The 17,374-nt window shown below is 46.5% G+C and overlaps 1 protein-coding gene across 1 annotated transcript in view; it reads right to left on the reverse strand.

Annotated features, from left to right (window-relative positions):
* The window catches only part of tmem132e (transmembrane protein 132E), a 269,977-nt gene that overhangs the window by 117,834 nt on the left and 134,769 nt on the right, over positions 1-17,374 (reverse strand). The window lies entirely within an intron of this gene.

Consider the following 17,374-nt stretch of genomic DNA (forward strand, 5'->3'; position numbering starts at 1 on the left):
GAAGTCCTGGTGGGCCAGCAGGCAGCAGGCGGGACGCAGCTGTCAGGCCATAACCATAACCCCCCCCCACCCCCGAAACACCATCCCCTCTCTCCAAAACCCCCCAGTGGTCTGGGATCAGCCTGGAGGCTGGTCCTCCTGGAGTCAAACCGTCAACACTCCCACGATGCCACAGCGAGACGCTAAAGATCCGGTGGAGAAGAGAACATTCTTCCCCCAGAAATGACGGCTTTAATTGCCCCCCGGACAGGAAATAATGAACTTCCACTGATGAAAATGTGAAGCAGCTGAAACCTGCCCGAATGCGTTTATCCTGACGGTCCCCCTGGTGGCCAGTTGTAAAAATATCACATAACTTTTTTTTTTTTCAGCTCCATAATGGGTCCAAACTGACCCATTAGGCCGAGTCTGACGACTTCATTGCTTTTCAACCGCTAATTAAATAAATAAATAAGAAAAAAAAAAGATAAATCCTGGCTTGTAAAGAAAAAGGTAATAATAATCAAACTTTGAATTAGGGATTACAGGCAAAATGTGGACAGATCCACAGTAAGTCGTTTGCTAGCGTTTACCTGGTGTGTTGACTTTCCCGAGCTAAGGCCATGATTACACACTATTATCCTGCCTTCTAGAAATGATGCAGAATGCAGAACGTAGACGTCCCACCCAACACGTGACTCTCTTTAAAAAAAAAAAAAAAGAAAATGTTTAGGTTAGGACACATTCCAACTCTTCTCTTCTGCTTCCACTTCCTCCCAAAAGGACTCGCTTACTTTTGAAGCGACTCACTTGCTCTCACACTGACAACGCAGCGGCGGCTCACGCAGCAACTGTAATATAATTTCACTTGTCAAGGAGCTGCCGACTGTTGACTTTTGTTTCTTCATTTTTGTGGTATTGCGCTTTTTTTTGGATGGAGGGTGGAATCGATGCGACAGCAGCAGGAAAAACAGGCCGAAAGCTTGGAAATAGCAGGCAGTGACTGTCCGACCCTGTAGACCGCCTGCACTCTGTCTGCCATTTTCCAGCTGTATTCCCCCAAAAAAGACAAGAAAAGAAAAACATCCCTGTCGTATTGTTATTGTGCAGAGTGCAGGCGGTCCTAATTTTTTGCCATTCAGCTTCAGATTTGAATAAGTTACAATTATTCACGTTGCACAGCTCCCGTTCAATTCAGTATTGACAATTGATCGAAGCTCAGGCACACAAACCACACACCACACATCCTGCCTAACGGCAGCACGGTGAATTCAGGTTGCCCGACCGCCGTGAAATTTCAATCTCTGCAATTCAAAACGGAGCAAATTTATTCATGTTAAAGTCATTTCGGACGACGGCCGGGCAGGAGAGGTAGCAAATAGAGGGTTGATTTAACACGAAGTGGAACAGAATTTTTTTGTAAAATAAAGTTTATTGTTTGACCCCCCCAAAAAAAGTGAGTATAAAAAATGCTGAATTTTGGGTGACTGAGTGCAATTGAGGTAACGGTAGGTTTTTTCTTGAAGGTTTGAAGAAAGAAAAACTGCTGCTTTTAAATGGGGCAGTGACTATTTCCTATTTGATTGATTGATCGATTAAGTATGAGCACTACTTATTAAAGGTCCAGTGTTTAAAATTTGGCTTTTATATTAGTAATATACTGCCTATAAATACATTAATAAAAGTGTATACTCCCAGTACAATAGAATTACTTTGGTTTTCCTACCCTTAGAATAGTTGTTATTGATAAGAGGAGCGCTTGCTCCTAGTTAGCTTCCATGTTGCACATCCATTTTTAAGGAAGCCTCCTGAGAGTGCGTTTCATATTTTGGGTGAAATGCTCGCGTCCTTAAATAAGCCAACGAAGAAGAAGGTGGACGAGATATCCACGTTTGTATGCACGGGCCACCGTAGTTCACTGGCAAGCTCAAGAGAAGGAGGGTGAGCGAATAGCACTGCAATCTAAAATCTGTGTACAATTTTACACACTGTACCTTTGTCGCACAAATCCGAATATGAATCGCTCAGTTACCCACTGAGTCATGAGATCAGACACCACAGGAAACCAGTGACTTCAAAGAGCAATTTCTTACTTTCCCCCAGTAGTTCTTCACACGAAGGAAGCGAGCTGCTTTTCTGCCAGAGTGCCAGAACATGGCACCCAGATTCAGGACGACGCCCCAATCCGCATCATTCACAATTCAATCAAACTGCGCTCGACACCTCCCCGACCGCCGGTCCAATCAATCAGTTTTCCATAAGCGAAACTCGCTCCAGCACGCCCCGGAGAGCCGACAAATCACGCCGCTGTCGTTGGAAGACGCACAGGGGGCCGGAAGGTTGACGGATGCTCGGACGGAGCGCAAGCTAATAACGAGCTCACTCAAGAGGCCGACGCCGATGCAGCATTCGGTCGGTGGGGAGTTAGGATCATCACCAGGGGGAGGGAGAGATATCTGGTGCAGGAGCCACGCAGCTCCGCTTCTTCTGCAACAAAAAAACATTTGGCGTTCGCAAGATAAAGCAGCGAAGTGATTAAAAATGAAATCTCTGGCACTATGACGATGTTCCTTGTGTCAAGGTAGACGACACAAGCAGTTACGTCTTCTCTCTCGCTCTCTCTCTCTCTCTCTCTCTCTTTCTTTTCAAAAATGTTGACCAATAGGAGCTCCAAACACCCTGCTGATATACTGAGTTCCCGATATTCTACCGGAGCCTGGAAGGGACAAACAAAGCAACGTGCACCACTCTCAGATGCATTCAATGAAGATTTAACACATTTCTGTCCTGCAGACGATGGAGCAGGAGAACAGGAAGTGACACTCCACTCCTTCTACATTGTTTTAAGCCAGTCGGAGAACGAGCCGACCAATCGGTGCAGCTTGGAATAAAGGAAGGAACTGCTGTGAGTCCCATCGTGCTGTTCATCTCTCCCCTCTCTCCCCTAGATTGACTTTTCCTGGGGACAATGGGCGGCGAGGCCCTCAGCGCCGTGCACTTAATCTGTCCCTCGGAAATGACTTTTATATGTTTGGAACGTGGAGGTGGGCGATATGAATTATGCAAGACGCTGCGGTCGTAGCTGCTCTCTGCAGACTGCAGGCTGCTGCTCTGGACCCGTGGTGGGCCTGTGTGTTCGCCGAACTCCACCTTTAAATCAGTGCCTGGGCCTCGACGCGCAGCTGCGCCACAAAGCTCCCGGTTTCCCTTCTGTTGGCTGAAGGTGACGGCAGAAGATCCAGGTTTAAGTTAGACAAACAATTCTCCCTCCCCTCCCTGTCCTCTCCCTCTCCAATCTGCTCCGGGTCTCTTTTGTCAATATCCGGTTCCTGGTCTTCCTGCCTCTTGTTTCATCACTCTGGCGCCCTCAGCTCTTATTGCCATTCTGCTCTCGCTTGGAGTGGTGACTCTCGGAGAGAAGCCGGCTGAGGCCTGGCAGCACGAGTGCCACTTGGATACTTTCTCAACTAAGTCTATATACACAAATATACATTTGAATTTGCCAACGATATTAAAGGTCCACTGAGCAGGATAAAACTGTCCGCAGGCTGTGAATGTTCGATTGAGACCATCTGAATCAGCCCTGGAGCAAATAAACAGAATTTACACGAATCCTTTCTGTAAATGTTTCCTGCCAAATAATCTTTGGCTTTGGGTTGGAAATATATAACGAATGAAATGGGGGGAACTTCCTTGAAAAGAGAGCCACTGCACATCTAAGTGACTGGTTTTCACCAAACAAAAACACAACGGTGACGGCGAAGAAGGGGGGGGGGGTATCGCAAACATTGCAAACACGGCAGCTTAAAATCTGAATTATTTGGCAAAAACAAGCTGGTCCTCATTGCTCTGGTGAAGGAGGTTCGAAGTGGATCTACAAACACGGCACAACCGCAAAGACTTGACACTGCCACGCAACGGCTCGTTGTTGTGTTAATGGAGTGAGAACCCAACCACCGCCGCACACACAAACCCGTGCCGCTGTTGTCGCGGCGTCGGGTCGCAGCGCAGCCAAACGGAAAACAAGGAGCCAGACAAAGAGCTGAAGCTGCCCAGCGAGCTGACCGCTGATGTCTATCAGCTGCCACCCAATCAAACACAAACACGCACACACACGCACACACGCTATCACATAGCCAGCCAAGCGCTAACGCGTCAACGTAATGAAATGAGACGGCGCAGTTTGTGACGCGCTATTGTCCGTGCTCATTGGTCCCCCCCGCCGCCCTCTCAACCCCCCCACGCAGCCTCCCAGAGGCGGCTGGTTAGGATATCGCTAATCGCTCACAATGGAGGGATTAGCAGGACTGCGACAATAGGGGTCTAAATGTCAGGGCCCTGCACCTGCCTGAAGCCCAGTCTGTCGGACAACAGTCGATGGGTGGCAGGCGGCGGCGGGCGAGCTAACTGCTAGGCGAGCTAACCGCTAGCAGCTGTTTGTCAATGAGGCCGCGGCGTGAGGCTGCGCTGGCCTCCGTTTGACCTCCGCTGACTCCGCCCCCGGCAAATTACAAAGTCTGCTCCTCCCGGGCGGCAAGCGAAGCCATGTCACTTGACGGTGAGTGAAAGTTCATTTTTCATTTCCCTTCCTCTGCCTGCCGCTTTGTTTTGAGCCCTGTCTCGTTTCGTGAAGGTTCGGACGTGAGCAGGCGAAGGCGACTGGAAGGCGGAAGGACCGGACGCATTATTCAGCTTCACAGAGCCGCAGAAGAGACGCGCTGCGTTCCAGAGTTGGAGGAAAGCTGAAGAGTCATCGCAAGTCCCTTAAGAAAGGAAATCTGAGCGTCCGGCTGCACCGGATTTTCAAAATCATTCTCTCATCACAGAAAGAGACAGCTTGCATTTTTTATGAGCAACATTCATTTGTAGGGTAAATCTATTTTTAGGAATCAATGCAAGATTTTTTTCTCACTTCATAATGTAAAAAAAAAACAAAGAAAAACACGCTACACGTAAAGGTCTTTTATTACTCCTGCGCAGCATCTTGAACCCGAACCAAACCCGTCCTTGGCACCTGACACTGAAAGTCTCAGCTGTGCCATTCAAGCCACTCCAGTTTCATCAGTGACTCGCTGCCTCGCCGATGCCGCAAGTGCCTCTCGTCCCTCACTTCACTTCACTTCACGGCGGGGGAAAAAAAAAAAAAAAAAAAAAAAAAAAGACGAGCACCAACAGTGTTCCAGTTGCAACTCTGTTTTGGTAGAGTCATCGTGGACGAGATGAGCCATCACATTAATAAATGACAACATGGCAAACGTCGCAACGTAAACCCCCTTGATTACAATGTGTGGTCACAGCTGCAAGTGCTGTGCATAAGCTAGCTAGCGAAGACAAAAATAAAGAGCGAGAATGCTGACTGCATTTCAACAGTTTTTCTACATCCCCAGGGAGATTAGTTCATCATTCCAGTCTCCACAATCAATTTCTGGCCCCTGTTTTTGAAGGAACCTCCTCTTTCACATGTCTTCCTGTTCTATCGTCCCAAAGTGTTCTTAGCAGGACAAACAAAAATCTTGCTGGCTTTGAACTTTCTTGCAGAGCTCACAGGACCACCGTGAAGCAACCGAGACATCTTCCATGGGTCTTCTCGTGTTGTCTCGGCTCAACGACCCGTCGAACTTGAGTGAAGTTGACACCTCCGCAATCAGCTGCCGCATTCGGGGAGCTAATCTGGCTAGCCAATGTGTCCTAATAATGTGATTAGCGTCTAACACGGGCCACCTGCCCATCAATCAGGCAGCTGTGCAGCCAGATGCGTCCGACTCGGAAGCTCAGCCTGACAGTCGACAACCACACCGGCGATTAAAAGCAAATTGCGTTTTTTGACATGTACGTAGCAGCTACTTTCATGTTCGCGCTAAAATGGAGCGAGCACCTCAGTTGGTCACAGATTTCGGGCTGAACACTGACGACTGAACAAAGGAAATTTGACAGCGACGTTGAGACCAGGTGTTTGAGTGGCACTCTTAATTAAAACTTTGGCCAATGAGGATTTTGTACAGGCATTCCACACTGCAGCTCATGGATCCCCTGAATCTGCCTGATGATACAATGGCCATCTGCTCTTGTTCTGCTTTGAATTAGTGATCGTCGCAGATATTGACTTGAGCTCAGTGCTGCGTCAGAAATAATAGTTTTCTTTGCCAAATCTGAGCAGTTTTACCTTGTATGTTTGCTTGCGAGAGGCGATTGGACAAACGCTACAGATCTAAGAGAGGAAACCCGGGGAGCAAAGGATCGTGGACTAAAAAGTCAACAATAAAAACACAACAACAACCACAGTTTGATTCCCTTCTTTCTGTGGAGTAAAAACAACCTAACAATCGCCACGGGCAGACGATCAGAAACCGCCACAGGTGGTGTGATATTAATGTTGTGTGCATTTTCTTTTTTTTTTGTAACCCGTCAGTTGCCTTCATGTAATCTGACTTCACGCTTCCAATCCCGTCTCCACTTTGCCTCTCGCGTATCTGCAGGGGTTTTTCTTTTTCTTGAGTCTTCTGTCCAGACGAAGAAGAAGGGCAGACAAGGAAGACAATAACAGCTGCCTCGGTTTTAAAGCAGACGTCAGTTGTGACTGGTTTCTCAACGTGCATAGGTCTATTTCCTGCACAGGGGAGGGAAAACTTCTGACTGGAAACCATCTCATGTTACAGATATTCATAAGGTGACTGCTTGCATCCTTAAATAAACGGAGAAGAAGGTGGACGAGGTAGCAGGGAAGGTGAGTGAAAGAGCGCTGCAATCTGAAATTTCACCACCGGGTGTCGCTATTTCTTCTGAACGTGCCCAAATATTACACGCCTCACAACCTTTAAACCCGGCAGGAGGTGAAACTGTGCAGAGATGAAGACTCGAGAGTTCAAGTCGGCAGCCACCTTTGCATGAAACCTGAAGATACGGAGTGCAAAAGTTTGCGGTGAAACATCCAGAACACACAACAGGTTGTTATCGTAAACACACTCGACAGCAGGAGGCGCTATGTGGCTCGAAATAAAAGGTTCCGAGGCGTCAAGGAGAAGGAAATCAGAGCCTCGTGACTGCAAGTTACTTCATTTCATATGAGGAACGAGCAAAAGTGGATAATCACTGAATATATTAAACCTTTTTTTTCCCATTAAAATCGGCAATGTGTTTTTATATCCATACCTGCGCCGTGTTTTACTAGAACTGCGTAACCTTGATTTGGATGATCAGATGAATGTATGTATTTTTTCTCTGTAGCAGAAGATAATTTCAACTTGTTTTTTTTTCCTCTCCTCACAGAAGCCAATTAAGTGACATCATTTTTATCAGTTTGACCGAAAGAGTGAAGGTGACAACCATAAAATGATTTAGATTTAATATCGAGAGCCTTTAAAGGGCATCGTAAAAAGGTCAGATTTCACTGGGCAAATATTCTCAATAATGAAAAGATTTTTTTTTTTTTTCCCCTGAAGATCACGTGATCGGGACTTTTTGACCTGAAGCTGCTGGACTGTGGCGGGGGTTTAATCTATTTATTTCTTTAGCTCTGCAGCGGCCGACACCGACACCATTAAAGGGCCGGTTTTATTAAAGGTCAGGAAATCAGATTTTAATTAAAAGAAACAAATGGTTTTATTTTAATTTTGAAAAACCTACTGAAACAATATATAACTCTTTTATTGTTTTTGTTTGTTACCATTGAGCCTTCATACTTAGAGGACGGTCATGTTATTGCCATTATTGCCAGTATGGAACACCTGTAAGACCTTTCAGTTAAAATACAATAAAACGAGCAGGAATGCAGTTAGGCTTCACAGCAAGAAGGTCGTGGGTTGGATTCCGGGCCTGAGACCTTTCTGTGTGGAGTTTGCATGTTCTCCCTGTGTCTGCGTGGGTTCTCTCCGGGTTCTCCGGCTTCCTCCCACACTCCAAAAACATGCATGTGAGGTCAATTGAACACTCTGAATTGTCCGTAGGTGTGCATGTGAGTGTGAATGGTTGTTTGTCTCTATGTGGCCCTGCGATGAACTGGCGACTTGTCCAGGGTGTCACCCTGCCTTCGCCCTATGACGGCTGGGAGAGGCTCCAGCCGACCCCCGTGACCCTGATAGGAGTAAGCGGGTATAGAAGATGGATGAATGGATGGATGTACAGTTAAACAGTGTGACAGAAAAAAATATAAAAGTATATCTGTACTCTGATGGTTGGCAACGTGTCCATGAACACAGGCCACAATGAACAGTGAGGATTGTGCCAGCAACTATTAACTGCCGCACTGTGGTTGTCCTTTCTTTCTTTCCTTCTTTCTTTCTTTCTTTATGAAGCCAAATTTAAGCACTAGATCAAATTGACTGACAGGCAGCATTATCGTTCCCACTTAGAAGGACACAAATTGGTGTTTAATGGTTCTTTTTCAAACATATTTCAAAGTCCACAGACAGAAGTCAGCTTAGGTTTGTTTCATAATCCATCACGGCAGCTTGCAAATGAAAAATACACATATAACAGGTTTAGTTTTGAATCTTAATGTGTTGCAATTGTATCGTTTTAACCATGAGGAAACACACAGGTAGCTAGGAAAAATATATACTTGTACAGGTGAGGAAACAAGTGAAAGAATTGTTGATTTAAAAAACAGTAAGAAAATAATGACTTCTTCTAAAAGGAAAATATAAAGAAAAAAATCTTCCAAACGATCCATTTACCAAAGGGCTGTTTGGAACCTTCAGCCTGCTTTATTTTTAGTCGACTTAAATGGAGCGGCAAAGATCAAAAGGTACCACTTAATGGCAGATCGGGGGTCCAAGCGGCGGTCCCTAATGGTTCTCGTGCCAGAGGGCCCTAGAGGGTCCCCGGGCCACGGGGTGACCACCACCGTGCAGGTAATGGCACTGCACTCAGCGCTCATGACAGCATCAACTGGTGGCGAACTCGGCTAATATGCGACGCTAACGACAGAATTCAAGAGAACATTGCTCATTTTTGTAAAATAAATAAATAAATAAATAAATAAATACATTTCTTCCTTTTTTTAAATTAAAACTTTATCATCTGCGTCTGATATTGTGGTCCCCAGTGCCACTTGTGTATTTTTTTTTTCCATTGAATGCTTTTCTAGAAAATGGAAATAAATAAGTCAAGAGAACAAATGTTGTTTGGACGAAGCCAAAGTGACGCACTCGCTGTCTCTCCCCTCCTTCCTCTGGCCGAGCTCTTATCTCGCATGACGTGACTCTGCCCACTTTCTGGAGGAAAGCAGTGACATTTCAGAAGTGTTTTCTTCTGCGCTGGTTACACAACGCTTCGCCGTGCGTTAGGAGGGCCATGCCGGGGGAACAAACAAAGAGTTCAGAAGTTTAGAGCCGCACGGCACAGAAAGTTTCACGACCCTCTCCTGAAATAAATAGGGCGAAATGGTCCTTTAAAAAAATAAAAAATAAAATAAACAACAAGCAAGCATCCAAAGCAGAAGCACGCAGGGAGAACATTCTATTTCCAAATTTATTCCGAATGAATGTAAAAGACAACTTGCCTCAACTTAACCCTTCTTCACTAAGACGACCTGGACGACTGAGAACCTTCACAGAAGCTCCAAACAAATGGAAATAAATGTATTCCGAATGGATTCCCATTTCCAAGTTTCACATCTGAACATAAATCATCAAACTTCTGTACATGCTGCTCCTGCAAGGAAACTTGAGTCAGCAGCAGCAGCAGCCACTGCAGCAGCAGCAGCAGCAGCAGCAGCAGCAGCAGCAGCAGCAGCAGCAGCAGCAGCCGTTCGGTCGTTCAACTCAGATACACAACAATCTCTCCATAAAGCCTCTCTGGCAGCCTCCGAGCCGACTTTATGATGCTAATATTCCTTGAAAGGATCAAAAATTAGATTATAGCGCTCAGGCTTTTATTCTGGTCTCCTCCGTCCCCCCTACCCCCCTCCTTCCCTCCCACCACTCCACCCAATCCACAAATAACAGCTATCCTTTAACCTTTCCGAGCAGCCGAGTATCAAAGGAATTTCAGGCGGCAGATCTGCTGATACGTGCAGGAACATTACAATAGGCCTTCAGCAGAAGTACAGCAGCCAAAAATGTATAAGGCGGGGAGGGGGGGCATGTCTGGGTGAGGTGTCTGTGCTGGTGCTTGTTTGCTTGCGCGTGGCATCTTATTGACAATCGCAAAAGAATCAAAACAGAATGTTAAAATGAAAGATTTATTTCAGATTTATTTGGTGTGATTGTGTTGCTTTGCTTATTGCTGCTGCCGTCATTTTAAGCTGCACTGTTAGTTTGCTGCTGCGCTCTCTCATTGTAGTAATGTTATGTTAAAATGTTATGACTGTTCATTTTTTGAAATTGGGTAAATAAAAATAACTGGATTGTACAATAAGACAGAGATGCCTTTAGTTCCTTCCCGCTGTGCACAGAAGTCACGAGATGCTCATCATTGTCAGCAAGGCTGCGTTCACAGCACTTCACTCTGACCAGCATGTTTATCGGCGCGCAAGACTTCCCTCCATCTGAGATCCAATTACAGCCGTCTGCCCAAACATAAATAAAAAGCTCATTGGACACAGTGCTGCAGTGTTTAATTATGGGGAAATATGATGAACGTGGCCAGAAAAAAAACAAAAAGAATAACAATAAAATCCACTCACTACTTTAGTGTTTGCCACATAATATTGAATCATAAAAAACAATGTTGAATCATTATTTATCTATTACGTTTCTCATTTTGCTGAAGCCTTTTCGCTGAAATCAATCGCCGGCCTCTGACGGTGAAAGCTGCAATGTAACGGCCTCCCCCCCAATATCAGGACGATAAAAGTCGTGTTTCGGACATTAAAACATTAAACAGGCTGTGGCTGAAGTGCTGACGCTCAGAGCCACAGAAAGGTGGATTGCAATAAAATCAAGGAAAATCGAGACGCGGTGTTAAAACGCCAGGTGTTGTCGTCTTTAGGGGTTTTACTCGTGTGTTTGTTGGTCTTTTGTTTGGCTCTACTGCAGATTATCTTCAGATTCCTACAGGCTGAGTGCAGCCCTGCGGCCACGCACCATTTGGAGCGAAAAAGTGCCGGTGTAGGCGACTCACTTCCTGCTTGAGAGGGAAACTGATGCTGAATTAGTGTGTGAACGTTGTTACACAAATAGGAATTAAAAGAGATTCTGTTCATATGCAACAGGAAACCATGCACGTCAGGTTTGTTGTATTGTTGTTGGGTTTTTTTTGCACACAAACAGTCTTAAAAATAAACAGTTGCACAGGAAAAAAGACTTCAGAGGGAGAGAGAGAGAATGAGAGAGTTTAATTAAGAGACTTCAAAGTGAGATGCAGTGCAACAATGGGGCTGCATGAGTCACGCGGCTGTCAAAACAACACAACGACAGGGGGGGGGCATCACAATCAATTAATTAATCAATTAAAAACATAAACATACCAGAATCAGCTTGCAGTGTAGGGGGCACACGTCCACGGCAGAGGATCTAATGAAAGTCACGTCCAATCTCCATTACCGCCACCTCGGCCACGCCCACCCAGCGACGCTTTACATCCTGATGCCGCATCGACTGTGCTCCGTTGTTAATTCGAGTGCATTAAATCCTTGACGAGTTCAGTTTATTACTCCGTGGGTGAACTGGAGGATATTATTATTAACACAAAAGGAACGAAAAAAAGCACTAACGTACTTTCCTTTCAAGCGCTGATTTCTATGCAGCTCTCTCTCTCTGTCTCTCTCTCTCTGTCCCTCTCTCTCTCTCTGTCTCTCTGTCTCTCTGTCTCTCCCTCTCTAATGTCTTATTATTATGCGCTGGTGGAGCTGCGGCCACCGGCTCCCCCCACCTGGACGGAGGTGCGAAGGGGCCTCGAGCGCCGTGCCAAATTTGGTCTGCAGATGAAGAAGCCACTTTAGCTTTTTTTATACATACATACACCTGGGGTTTTTTCATACATATAAATATATAAATATGAATATATTCAAGTTCGCTCAGACAACAACATGTCCAGAACTTGATTTACTGACTTGCGCAGGCAGGGGAAAAAAACTGTGGTGTGTGTGTGTGTGTGTGTGTGTGTAAGTGTGTGTGTGTGTGTGTGTGTGTATGTGTGTGTGTGTGTGTGTGTGTTGTGCATTGGTTGCATCACCCGCCGCTCCCCCTGCTGATGTGATTCTGTCTCCTAACCTCGTCTTCTCGCCGTGTCAGCGCCGTCCTGGCGGACCGCCGAGCAGCGAGCTGATGGCAAGAGACTCCAGTCCAGCAGCCGCCGTGCCGCTGCTTCATGAGGGCAAATTTACAGCCTGTGTATTTTTTTTTATTTTTTATTTTTTTTTGCCTTTGAAGGCCGACGAGTTCCGTCTGATGGAAGATCTCGGCACCCGCCGTGAGAATCAGCTGCGCGTGAGCAGCGGGAGGCTGTTTTATAGCGCGAGGGATGAAAGGATTGTTGCACTCAGTCGTGTCGAGTGTGTTTCAGTGTGTTTGAATGTGTTTGAGTGGCAGCCGGGAGATGAGCTCCGATCGACACCACCGGTCTGTGGGATGATGTTGCTGGGATTAAGAGACGAGGGAGGGAGGAGAAACAGAAGTCTGCCTTGTGAAGACTGTCAGGAAATATGTCACAAGTCAAGTAGAACAGAAGCAGTGCATGATTTGATGATGTCACCAGTATTATGTGCATTTGCCTTTTAAAATGCTTGAAAATGGGGACATGGGGGGGGGGGGGGTGTTACACTTGGTAAAACCTCAATTTAATCAACAGGAAAAGAGCAAAAACAGGATTCTGTACTCACAACTAATAAACTTCAACCAAAATCAAGAAGATGAGACTAAAAAATGGAGAAATCAGACAAACCCAATGAGATTATTTCCAAGAAACCTTGAAACGCCCCAACACACACTGGAATCTTCTGATCCATCTCAAACCTCTCCTGAATCACATTTTCCGCAGCCTCTCTTTGTGTCTCTGCATGGTGACCAACTCTGAGAGCCAGAGAAAGAATTTCTGCATTCAATTTTGAAGCACCTGGATAATTTTGACAAAATATAAACTTGAGGGCTTAGAAAAAGTTTGATTTGCATGTTAGTTTGTAATTTGGGCCTGAACAGATTCACTATCTTTCCTACACTACGACTATATTCTTGCATTGCAGCGCCACCTACACCTTTAATTAATTTAATTACTGCTTTCTGACAACCATGTTGGAGAACTCTTGAGCCGATGATACTTTTATAGTTTTTCGGATGATAACAGAGGGTTACCAGTGTGAATCCGGCCCCTGTGATATTCTGAACACTGCTGCTGATGGTGAAGCCAAAAGAGCCGAAACTGACAATTCTCCCTGATGTTGGGCTGAGTTCAGACTGGGTCTCGGGTCCCGACTGGCTGCCTCAGGCTAAAAAAAAACCTGAAAGAATTCCTTGGCATTGTCTATGAATCCACTTAGAAACTTTACTGTTCAAAACAGGTGCTACTGCACTGCTCATGCAATGAAAAAAGAAAAAGAAAAAGTTCTTCTAGAAAAGTCCCCCGGTCAACAACAACAACAACAACAACAACAACACAGAGAGTCATTCGGTCAAGTGAAACTTGACCGAAGGGTTTCAAAGAGGCCGGTTCTGGCTGTGATTGCATTACGTGCAGCCTGACAAAGATCCTTCCCGCTTATTACAAAGTGCACTCTGGGCCTGGCCGCCGTCCTGCAAGTATCCACTGTCTGCCCGGCGATGGTGTTGCACGGCCACATCTTCATTATCCAATCGCAAATGCTAGCAAACGGTAACAAATAGAGAGTCGGGCGAGCGGGAGGGCGGAGCTGGATAAGATATAAGGAGGTTACACAGGCCTCAGCTGATTCCATTATGCCGTGATGTTCTGGATTAGCTGGCCAATCCGAGGTGCTCTCCGGTAAGCCAACACCTCAGGTACCATCACGTTAATTAAGTCCATCACGCTCAAATGAACCGGCTTCCAAAAAGCGAGCGGCGGCGGCGGCGGCAGCGGCGGGATGTTCCGGGCCGTCAGGCCGCCTTTTGTTCCGCTGACGGCGGCGGCTGCCGGATCCAACGCCAACTTCACGCGCCGCCGCCCGTGCGGCACGTGTCAAGCGGCGCTCAGTTGTGTAAATTCTGTCAGAGTGACAGGTAGCGCCTGTGCATGCAAATGTTGAATGTTGGTGGAGGTGGTGGACGTGGTGGAGGGTGGGTGGAGGCGTTAGAAAGAAAGAAAGAAATGAAAAAAAGGGCGCCGAGTGCCAAGCCTGCGCAGGAGAGCATCAAACCACGGCGCCGCGCCCAATCTGAGCGCGGAAAGCGTAGACGGCTGCCGACGCTGATACGGGATTATCCTCCGCTGGATTTCTCACATTATACATCTCATCTCCTCCTGCAGGGGCTGTGTGGCACAATGGCAGGCCGGGGCTAAATGAACTGTTTGCAGGAGCGAGGATCTCAAACGGATAACCATCTCGTTCTGCTCGCAGGTTTTTATCCATCCTACTTCAACAGCAACGGATTTTTTCCTGCAATATATATTTTCCAGATGGTGGCTCCAGGCAATCCTACAGAGGGTAATTTACGACCAAAAATGTTATATTTATTTATATATAGAGAGAGAGATATATCTCTCTCGCTGTCTCTCTCTCTCTCTCTCTCTCTCTCTCTATATATATATATATATATATATATATATATATATATATATATATATACATATGCACTTTTGAGCTGCTTTTAGCGTCTGGTGTTGCTGTTGCTGAGGAAACGCCTCGGAGCTGCTGCGCTGCCCCTAAAAGCCTCTGAAGCTCATTTTCTGATTTACGAACTTCAGGTCCGGAGACATTAGCTGCTCAGTTGCTGTCTAATAGCTGAGCAAAAAGGACGCTCTTTGAGGACAGCAGCAAAAAAGAAGAAGAAACGGGGCCCATTAGCGCTTTTTAAAAAGCTATTGTAGCAATGTTGCTAGCAATGGGCTGCTTCCGTGTATACCCGAGGGACTTTTCCAATGCCAAGATGCCTTCTTCTTCGTCGTCGTCGTGGTCTTCTTGACAGACTGGACGTAGCTTTGGCGTAAGGCCGCCCCCCACAGTCTGAAGACGTAACTGCACTTAAGGGGTGTCCCATTTCTAAGTCACAAGATAGCCCTTACACTTATTTTTGAGGGCCAAAGATTGAGGGCCAAAGATTGAGTTTGAACCAGGGGGCACTTAGCAAAGACCAGGTCAGCGGATAAGCCGACCTGGACTTCTGTGTCTAATGGCAGAAGTTGAGTCGACATAACAGAAACATCGCTGGCCTGGTGTGGTGTTTCGCTGTGCACCGGTCGCATGTTTCTTTTCACGTGTCTCGAGGACTCGAGGAAAAAAAGGCACAAATTGGAGGCTTTGTGCCTTCTGCCATTTTCACTTCACAGTAAAACCTGTGTGAGTGATACTCATGGGCCAATGGTAACTGCGGATCTCGCTTCACTTTGCTCCACTTCAAAGAGGGTGAAAATAAATTTTGAAAATTCACTTTCTGCCCTCATCGTTTGAAGCTGACCTTCTCAATGGCATTGAGACAAACATTGGCAATATGGTTCCATCCCTGTTTTGTTTTTTTATTTATCCACCAAACTGAACGACAATTATAATGATAAATAAATACTTAGTACTTAGTACATAATTACTAGATCAAAAAAAAGCATTCTGGTAGCAAAAGAATCCAGAAAGGACGTAGAAACTCCACTGTGGCGTGCGCCGTCAATCACACGGCGTCCGCACGGAGCAGTCACGGAATATAAAACATGCGCCGGCTAAATGGGCCTTTTGGATTGATCTGCATGCAGGGAGAAAAAAAAAATCCAAACAAACGAGTATGCATTACACAATGCCTGGAATCTCTGCCGGCCTGTAAATACGATCAGACGTGACGGGCATCGCAAGAGGGGAGGAATGCAAATCTAATTCGCTGCAAAATAAATGCGTTTGCGCAGACACATGCTTGCTTGTTCCCGCTCCCCTTGATTACAAGCGCCTGGAGGGAAGGGAAATGAGCACGTTGTTTTGTCTGGAGCACGTGCGCACAATCCCTGCGAGGGGGGAGAAAACCAGGGGAGGTCGTTTGTCACGGAACGCGTCGTTTTTGTGTGCGCCTCCATGGTGACAACATGCAGGACAGCTTCCTCTCAAAACATTTGTCAACACTGTGTGACGGTGGAATTGGGGAAACTCAGGGCTACCATTTAAGCCAAAAAACCTGGGAGCGTGCTAAACAGCCGGTCGCACACGGGCCGCGCCCACCTCGGGCACGGGGCGCCAGCCAATTAGCACGGGCCGTTTGGAGCGACGGGAGGCTGGTGAGGACGTAAATCTGTCACATCTGACAGGCCGGATATCAGCTGTGGGAGGAAGGGAATAACAACCGCGGTGGCCGCGCTACGCTCGGGCTGCTTTCCTCAGTTAACTGGCAGTGGCGGTTGTTTGCGGAGAGGTGGGGGGCGGGGTTGTTGGCAGCCGGCGCTGGAAGCGGGAGGATATTTAGCCCGACTTTTGAATAATTTCTGCTATCCGTCAGACGCGCTGGGAGTCCCAGATTGCTGTGCTGTACTGCCATTATGCCTCTTCCCAGAAGCTAACGGCTAATCAAGGTAGCACGTTTTGCTTCCTACTTTTTGGGATAATGTACACAGAGTGGTGGCGGCTCCAGACTCTCACTGAGGCAACTACGGCCGCTGTCGAGCGTCTCGACCATGTGACCTGCCCCCCATGACAGACTCCCTGCAGCCCGCCGCCATTAGCTGGGCTTCAGACGTCATTAATTTTATGGCTTTAACGCCCGCGCTTTGCCCGCTGCGACTTGTCACAGTGATTCCCCGTGAAGAAGACAGATTTACTGCAGGGATTGCGCCTCAATCATGAGCGAGCAGGTGCGAGACGCTGCGCTGCTAAATGAATTGGGCCGTTTGTTTCAGTTGCCGGCACAAACCAGAGTCCAACGTGTGCAACGGTTTGCGCAGAAGCTTGTTTTGTTTTAAAAAAATAAATAAATAATAGAAAACCAAAACCAAACTGCTGATGTTTGTTTCGTGTTTAGCTTCCCGTTGGTTTGAAATACATGCTTTCTGCCCAGTGTGTCAGTGGCGTGCGCCTCCCTTTCTGAGGCAAAGTAAAGAATCTCAGCCCTCATAAACTGATTCCAAGATTCAGATCAGCTGTGCTGCACCAGAACAACCTCGCTGCATTCTAATCTCTCAATGAACGCTCTCAAGGCGAAGGTTCAGGGGGCATTTTCTTCTTTTAAGTGAGAGTCACATTAAAAGTTGCTCCATCAAGTATAATATAATTTGAGAAATGCTCTTCATTTAATCCGTATTCATCCTGAAAGGAGATTCCATGGTTTCGCTGGCACAAAGCCAGATGAAGAAAAAAAAAAAAACTGCTACTTGCCAG

Source organism: Nelusetta ayraudi, unplaced genomic scaffold (genome assembly GCF_046127955.1).
Source record: "Nelusetta ayraudi isolate G7.1 ecotype Tasmania unplaced genomic scaffold, CSIRO-AGI_Nayr_v1 ptg000033l, whole genome shotgun sequence".
In the NCBI taxonomy this organism is placed as follows: domain Eukaryota; kingdom Metazoa; phylum Chordata; class Actinopteri; order Tetraodontiformes; family Monacanthidae; genus Nelusetta; species Nelusetta ayraudi.